Raw genomic sequence first — 9194 nt, forward strand, 5'->3', positions numbered from 1 at the left:
CACAAAAATTTCAGTTCCAAAATACCGGTAATTCAGCTTGTGTTGATCTTTTAAATACAATTTTCGAATTTACCTATGATGCTGGAAATGGATGCACTTTCAATTTGTGGTTTTCATCATATAAAGATACTTTTTCATCATGAATTCCCCAACAAAAACGATGACTGGAAGAAATGCCAACTCATATGGAAACTAGGTGCAAAAGAAAACGAACGGTTTGTAAATTTTTTTTTTTTTTTTGCCTAAACGGCCTTCTGATTCGACCTTCATCAAGATCATTATGATTTTAATGGACATTTTCGGTGAACCACAATCTCTTTTCAATATCTGTTATAACTGTTTCAAACTAGCTAAAAGCCAGTCAGGTGATTTTGTCACTTATGCCAGGCGTGTGAATGAATCATCTTCAGATGTTTATAGAAGGCCAATTTAAAGATTTAATTTTCATAGCAGATCTACAATCACCAAACAGTTCTGAAATACGTTCCTGACTGCTATTAAAACTTGAAACAGACAAAAAGGTAACAGTTCAGGATTTGACAGCAGAATGCAACAAGCTGTTAAATTTAAGAAAGGACACCATGTTAATGCAACAACAATCCACATTATCCTCTCAACCATCTCAGGTTAGTCACATTTATTTTAGCAACAAGCCTAAAGGTTCAAAGAAAACTCCACCGTCAACATGCTGGTCTTGTGGTGAAAGGCACCATACACATTTTTGTCGATTCAAAAACCACAAGTGCCAGGTGTGCCATGAACATGGCCATAAAAAAAATTTTTGTCATCCTCCAAAAGCCAAATCTTCTCACAAACTTTATAAAAAAAAATGAACCAGCAGAAAAAATCATATTCAGTGTCTGCTATTTTCAAAATTGATTTTAAATCCTGCAGAAAATATATCAACGTCAGTTTAGACGAGATATAAATTCGTTTTCAATTAGATACATCATCTAATATCACCCTTATTTCTTGGAGTGCATGAACAAACATTGGCAAGTGCAAAAGAGATCCAGACAACTGCACTTAAGGGAACAACAAGGATACTAAAAAGATCTTTCGGTTGGTTTCAATAAAAAGCTTGGTAATGTTGGCAGCTGGTTTGGCTGCCCCATACCCAGCATTACAATCTTCAAAGGAAGAAAATTAAAAAACATAATATATTGCCCAGAGCACATTTGGAAACGACATTCACCTCAATTGCGAACTAAATTGTTCTCTCTTTTCAGGACAAACAATTTACTGGAACATGCTATATGTCAGATGCAGATCTAAATCTGATTGGCTTAGATTGGATTGAAGAACTTGATCTTTTCACCGTCTCATTGAAATATGTTTTCAATACATTTTCCTTCAAGTCAGTTCAAGACATTGAAGAATATTTTACTCAAATACTTTAAGTTCAGTGGTATTTTTAGAGAGGATCTGAGATGTTGCACAAAGATCAAAAGCACTCTAAAATTGAAAGCAGATAGCAAGCAAATATTTAGACCCAAACATCCTGTGTCTTTTTAGCCTTAGTAGGGCTATGACAAGAGAATATTTTTTTCATTGTTTTGACTCTCAAGTATATGTTCAACACAGTTAGACACAGTTAATCAATTGAGAACCACAACACTCTATATAGAAACATATAAGATGTCAATGGATACACACTCGAGAGTCAAAATAATGAAAAGAATATGCTGTTATCCTAGTCCTAGTAATCACCTAGAGATAGTCTCTTGATAAGAACACTGGATTCCTCATCACATCACTACAAAAGGAATTTGATCTATAAATTTTTTATCTCAGTTAAGAAAATAATCCCCCCCAAACCAGACCAGAGATAAATTTGGAAGTAAATTTCTTAGTCATTCAACATATGCTAGCATATAAAATGGCCGTTTAACTGAATACGATGATAAAATATGATTTTTTGTATTATTTTTATATTAATCAGACTACTGTTCTCATCTTGAGTTTTGTTGCCACAACATTTTGGTTGATGTAACCTCCGACTTCTTCAGGTGTATAAGTCGTCATGTTTGATATTGGGAAAGTGTTAACTGAATAGCGCCAAGGTCTCATCTTTAGTCTTATGGTTTTATAAAAGAAAGTAGGCAGATTGCATAAGAGCTTGAAAGGATAAACCCGTATATTGTGAAAGTTCCTCATTTCAGGCTCTTACTTTCTTTTATAAAACCAGTAATCAAGATGCTGAATGATGTTTTCAGAGTCCTGCTATGACAATGACTGCGAAATGGTAAAACATGCTGGAGCCCAATTGGTGAGAGTCAGGAAATGTTTACATTATAATGGTTTATATCGATCCTTGAGATCCATTCCAGGAGCATGACAGTCACCAGGGGATTTGCATCTACTCATACACTGATGTCTTGTTCGTTCACACACTATAGGCCCTGTAAAGGATCACTACTTCATTCTCGTTATTGTTTCCTTAACCATTTGTCAGAGATGGGGCATTCTCTGTGGTGTCATCCCATCCTTGGGTCTGCCTGACTCAAAAACCAAGACCCATAAAAGAATGGTCCATAAAAAATCCAATCATTTGAGGCCCCTAGCGCCGTTCTGCAACTTTTAGTTTCGGGGGAGATAGAGTTTGAAAATATGGAGACAGACAGACATACATAGTGAGTTTTATAAATTAGATTTGTTAAGCAGTGGGTTTTATTTTGTTGTACTTGGTGAATTTAGAAAGTTCTGCTGGTGTGTATTTCTAACAGTTTACATGCCAAATATTTGATAACAGATCTTGGACTCACCAGTCTTTTTATGTAGCAGTTTATATTGCAAAAAAAAAAAAAAGGAAACAATATAAGCTTATTTTCGGGGATATTAACATTTTAATTTGAAAGAAATAAGATTGAATGATTTAAAAATTCTACAGTTCAGTGGAAGTATTTCTGTTTTATAATGTTTGATGTTATTTTTGTCAATAAATTTAGGAACCAGAGTTAGTTTTTAGTTTGGCACAGTTGACGAGTTTGCAGCTTGGACCAGACGGATAAGAATTTTAGCCAATTCAAAATGAGCTGATTTCAACCAAACGATATTGATGACCTTGACAGATTGATTATCTCAAATGGCTCTTAGTTGATACACCGAAACTTAACTAAGATGCAGACGTTAGCGTTTGGGTGTTCTTTTCCATGATGCCATCACACACACACACCGAGTGTAACAACTGATCTCTATAGAATGTTTCAGAATTTGTGTTTTTTTTTTCTTGTGAGTTTGCGTTGTTTTATGTTTAATACTTGTAAAACAGTGTTTGTGCCCTCACCAATCGCAAATGTGAGAAATGATGACACAGCCAGAACAAGAATAAGAAGAGATGAAGATGAATAGAATAAAAAAAGAACACAGCAAACAGTGCTGTGGTCGACGATGGACAAGAGACAACATGATTCTACAGAGACACTGTCCTTGTGACCATGTACAAGAAACAGATAACACAAGTGAGGGACTCTCATACAAAGGTATGTGAGCACATCTTACTGTGAATTACAAGACTATCTTCTATAATAATTTTTGACAAAAGGATTGTTGGCAAAAGGAAAAACACTGCCTTTTCTATATAAATAAAATAGATGTATGTATGTGTGTGTGTGTGTTTAACCAATAAATTCTTAAGCTACAGGTCACATAACATTGAAATTAACAGAAAATAGTAATCATACATCAAGGATGGTTTATGACGAGTAAAATCTTTGTTTGGATGGATGAAGAATGCAAGACGGCAAGTTGAAATGCAAAATGTTCATTCCAACTTGCCAACATACTTCTATTAATTTTACGCATGCGCAAATTCAATCATTAGCTAGAAGTTATTTGATTTTAAATCGTTTTTTTTATGTCTTGAATGAGTTAGCTCAAACAGCAGGGAATGCGACTGGAGAATTAAATGAAGGAATGCTGCTGAAACGCTAAATGTTTTGATTTCGATTCTACCTGATAGCACCGAAGTCATTTTTATTATTAAACTTTTAAAATCAGTACCATACATATAGAATGTTTAATAGAGAATTGGCTCTGTAATAATAAATACGAAATTTGCATGAATTAAAATATATTTAAGTATATTTTACGATCTGCTAGATCAGCCCCCCCCCCGATCCCTGCTAGTTATAAATAAACATTTGATAAAAATTAATCGATCTTATGTTGTATACACAATTGAGCATATGTGGCCAGAAGTTACAACCTTGAAATTGTCCTTTAGTTGAAAGAAATTATATAAAACTGGTATGTGTTGTCTGTCGACAGGCAGATCATCTCAATTGGCTCTTATCTAATATTTATCTAAGATGCAGATGTTAGTATTTGGGAGGTCCTTTTCCATGATGGTATCACACACATTCACACACACACAGAGTACAACTGATATCTTCAGAATGTGTTTGAGCTTGTATTTTCTTTTGTTTGATATTTATGAACCAGTGTTTGCACCCTTGGTGATTGTCAAGACGATATGGCCAGAATGAAAAGTGAAGATGAAGGAGAAAAAACCATGGCACATGGCATTAGGGTCGTTGGTTGGTTGGTTGGTTTTTGTTTTACGGCATATCAACCCTTTTCGGGTTATTTAATGCCGAATCCAAAGATTCGGAAGAAAATTATTTTTAATAGAATATATTTGTTGTTTTCACGTCAGTTTCTATTTAACCCATAGTTGGGACCCTAACAGGTACTACCACTCCGGGTCAGAGTGGACCTGGGAGCAATGGTAATTAAAGGGTGGCTCCACACTCCCCAAAGCCCACAAGCTGGGGCCTCACCACTGGATATAGTTTAAGGTCATATCCAGGACCCCCATTTAGGGACTTTTACCCTCTGCAGGGGGGCAGTCGGCGTATTCTAATGCCCCACTGACAGGGCTGGCATTAGGGTTGGCAATTGTTGAGAGTGGCAATGGCATAGTTCTACACATTCATTTGATTTGAAAATTCACAATTCAGATCAAACTGATACTTGACTTTGTGTTATGTTTTCAGTTAATGCTGTGTGTATATAAACTATTATGCACCCGTGTTAGTGACAGCAATAGATTATTGCTTTTCTGTGAATACAATTATTCAGACACCAACGTTTAGTTTTTAAAAAAGGTTTATTACAAAGAGATGAACAGTCACAGAAAACATCAGAGCAACAGCTTGCTTTTGTATGAAAGAGAAAGAGATAGGCAGATAACCCATCCCGTTATACCTAGTTACATTGTATACACAACATTATATGTGTCTTCTTTGCTGGAAGAAAAAAGATTAAAAAATATTCACCCTGAAGTCACATGGTTTCATTGATGTCTGTTTTGGGGGCAACTCTGACATTTAAGTGTCACTAAAACTTTTACATTCAAACATGACCCTTGTCATGCAATATTTGCAACGTGCATACGTGTGTGTGTCCGTGTGACAAATAATTCAAATGATTCATTGTTTTATCACTCCATCGAAAGACGTAACAATAAAAACTCAGTTTTTTCGATTTTGTACTGTTTTTATTGCAGGTGATAAAAAAATCGCAATTTAAATGCAAATATTTACGTTTTTGTTTCCGCTTGCACGCCAGAATTTTTGACAAGTGTATAAAAGCAAAGACGAATGTGAAATAAAAAAAAAATATCCTGATAGATAAAATAATCAGTACTTTTGGAACTGCTCCAGCTCCCGTTCACAAACCGAAAATTGGAGTTGGCTACCCTTGTACTCCCTACTTTGAAAAAGTTTTTTTTTTTTCAGCAATGCATTGTGTAAATGTCCCTTCTTTCCACAAGCATTTTATTTCGTTGGTGAGTGATCAAAATATAAATGTGAGCATGAAAGGATCTCGTCAATGTGAGTGTGTGTGTGTGTGTGTGTGTGTATGTATCAGTTTAAGTGCAAGACTGTAACAAGATGGCATTTGGCAAAATCTCACTAATATTTTGATATTTGTTAAGATGTTATAAGATTCATCTTTTCTTTTTGTAAAGACAAATCTATATCAATTTTATATTTGAAGGCCTATTTTAAACACTGCCTATTTACAATATTTTGCCGATGGTGTACTAAAAAAAAAAAATTAAAAAAAAAAAGAAAAAAAAGGGGTTCTTGTCCAAAAGTTCCTTAGTATTAACAAACAAAAATAAAGAAAAAATGTGTATGATGCACATACCCATGACGAAACAAAAATATCATATTTCAAAAATCATGTAAATTGATCAAGTAGTTTTATTTGTATAAAGAAATTTATTTTTTAAGGGAATTCATAAACATTACAATATAAATTTTGCAAATTTGAATTATGTTGAGTTATCGCCCTTTATTTTTTTCTAAGGTAGGAGGATTGTTGTTAAAATGCCAGACAAGACTGCCGTTTTTTTTGGTTACACATAAAATTTGATTTTCTTATTTAAAAATAAAAGTATTTGATCAATTTACATGAATTTTAAAATATATTTTCATTTTATCAATGGGTACTTACATTATACAGATTTTTCTTTTTGTTTTTTAATATAGAGGCAATTCTGGACAAGAAAAAATATTAATGTAAAATCGCAATGAAAAGTCTTTTTTTTTATATACAATAGAACGTTTGTTGTCAATATATTTTATTTAGAAATTGATCTTTAAAATGTGTCTTCAAAATAGCACAAAATTAAATGAGTGTCAGTACGATAAATATAATTTATTTGTTAAAAAAAACCCTACTTCTTTTAGTTATTATCCTTAAAGAGTTATTTTTAATAACTTTCTTTGAATAATAATAATGGTGGACAAAATTGTGTACAAAGTAAATTAATTAATAAGAAAAAACGCATATTTATTTAGCAATAAAAATACTTGTCATAAATACAAAATAGTTGAAACCTTTAAGAAACTTACCTCAAAGGATTTTCACAGAATGACTTGACACCGTTGAAGGGGATTTTTTGAGACAGTCTCCCGTCTTTTAAGAGAAATATATCATTTCAAATATAACCCCTTAGTTGACAAATCGTGCTTTCTCCAATACAAAGAATTGAGCAGTTCAAATGTTTTGCTTTTCATGTATAACTGATTTCTCTCTCTCTCTCTCACATATATACATTTACTATAGAAATATAGAAATATATAGACTATATAAAGAAAAACTCTGGAAAATTAGAGTATTTTTTTTTAATTCATGTTAGAAGCGTTGACTGAAATTTGAATTTTTAAAAATATGTACAGAATACATTTGAAGCCAAATGTTGTGTTATAATTTGGCTTAAAAAAAATTTAATACATATTTTATTTTAAAATTCAAATCTCAGTCAACGATTCTAACACAGATAAAAAAAAAGAAAGAAAAAACTACTCTGATTTTTAAATCGCGTGTCGAGGTGCATCCTTCCGGCATTTCAAAAACAACACCACAGTTAACATCACATGAACTCTTCATTCAACTTTCTTCAACTTAAAATCATGGCAAGGAAAAAGAGAAAAAATATAAAAAACTAACGAGGGAGTTTTATTCAGAAATACACCTTAAAAATAAACACTTGTTTATTTTAATAATTTCATGTAATTTGGCTTCAAATGTATTCCATATATATTTTATTTTAAAAAACTCGAGTTTAGCTCAAACTTTTGTTTCATTTTTATTGTTTAATGTTTAAAACATAACATTCAAATAATCTTGGTGCTCCAAGCACTAAAACCAGCTCTTTAGCCCCAAATGGAGTTCCTCTAACTCTACTCTGGTAGAATATAAAAGGAGCTCTCTCCTCATTCACTGGAGCAAAAAAGGAGTGTACTCCTGGTGTACACTCCATTTTGGAAGACTCCATAAAGCTCTGAAAATAACTGTGGGAATGATATTCAGAATCAGCTGAAATCTTTGTCCATGCCTACTTATTGTAGCTATAATCTTCAAAATTAATTCCTTTATTAAAGCTAAATCTGTAATTATTTTTCATAAAGAAAAATGTTTCCGTTCCATTCCATGACTCAAAGTGTGAAAAAGCATTTAAAAAAAAAAAAATTATTTACAAAAAATAAGTTATTTCTTGATACTTATATTTGCAATAATGTTCATGCTGGTTTGGTTCTTTCCTAACTAAACTATTGTGACTGACATACAGATAAACAATCGTCTTGAACAGGGTCACAAGAGATGATTTACCAATTATGATTCCATTGGAGAAGACCAACAACTTGTAGCTCTGAGAGAGTCAAGTTTTGTCTGATGGTTGTCACCTATATCTTCAGCTGCCCACTAATAGGGTTGCATCATCGAGGCAGGATTATTATGAATTAATTGCCCCTCTGCGTGACAAGATATATGCCAGAATTATTGAGGATGTTGCTGTAACAAGATAGATGACACAAATTTCAGATTGAAGCATTGACAAAGACCAGCAGTTGAGAAACTGTCAACAACACAGAATACAGTAGAATCATTCACTGTTACAGACTTCACAGTTCCACTAATTAGTCACATTTCGCAACCATAGAGGAAAATTAATACCATTGATTGATGTTGAAATATCCTGATACCCCTCATGAAAACGGATGCAAAACAGACAAAGGTGGATCTAACGATTTCAACTTGATCGATCTGTGCTGCACCCAGCATAGATAGCATGGAGCAAAAGAACTCAACTCCATTTCTTCAAAACTACACCATTCAGCAGCAACCGTCTCCAAACCTCCGTAGAGACTCAGGAGAAACCATAGTCTAGGAGATGTTGATTCCCATGCAAAGCGCACTCCTGCAGCATTTAGTGCAATCTATATTTCGTTTCTGGTTGATCCTAATAAGACAGTCTGATCGACATATGCCAGGTTTGAGCCACTTACTCCTAGCTCAACTACCACTCCCAAATAGCCTGATTACAAAGCCAATGAACCCAAAGAAATGGAGATTGAAAATAAAACCTCACAAATAAGCAAAACTCAAAAAAAAAAAAATGTATTCAAGAATATGACTAGTTTGAACACTATTTTACGTGCACATATGTTCTATACAATCCAAAACTTTAGTCCAACAGGATGGTGTTTGCAAGTCAGATATGTCTGCATACATACATACATACATACATACATACATACATTATTTATTTTCATTTTTTTTTTTTTTAAATGTTCATATTCTGCGGATACATTGGATTTGGACCTGTATAAAATATTACAACTGATATAAACAGCCATGCTTTCTTTGGTTGTTTTCAAAACAGTGTCCTGTTCAGT

The 9194-nt window shown here is 33.3% G+C and overlaps 1 protein-coding gene across 1 annotated transcript in view; it reads right to left on the bottom strand.

The window, feature by feature from the left end:
* Window positions 1–7452: 7452 nt before the first annotated feature.
* Window positions 7453–9194, bottom strand: part of LOC145243412 (uncharacterized) — a 33481-nt gene continuing 31739 nt past the window's right edge. The window contains exon 4 of the mRNA XM_080106266.1: window positions 7453–9194. This exon is cut by the window's right edge and continues 802 nt beyond it. The gene's annotated coding sequence lies outside the window, so the exon portion shown is untranslated.

The sequence above is a fragment of the Euprymna scolopes genome, chromosome 22, assembly GCF_053919585.1.
Source record: "Euprymna scolopes isolate OS-2025 chromosome 22, ASM5391958v1, whole genome shotgun sequence".
In the NCBI taxonomy this organism is placed as follows: domain Eukaryota; kingdom Metazoa; phylum Mollusca; class Cephalopoda; order Sepiida; family Sepiolidae; genus Euprymna; species Euprymna scolopes.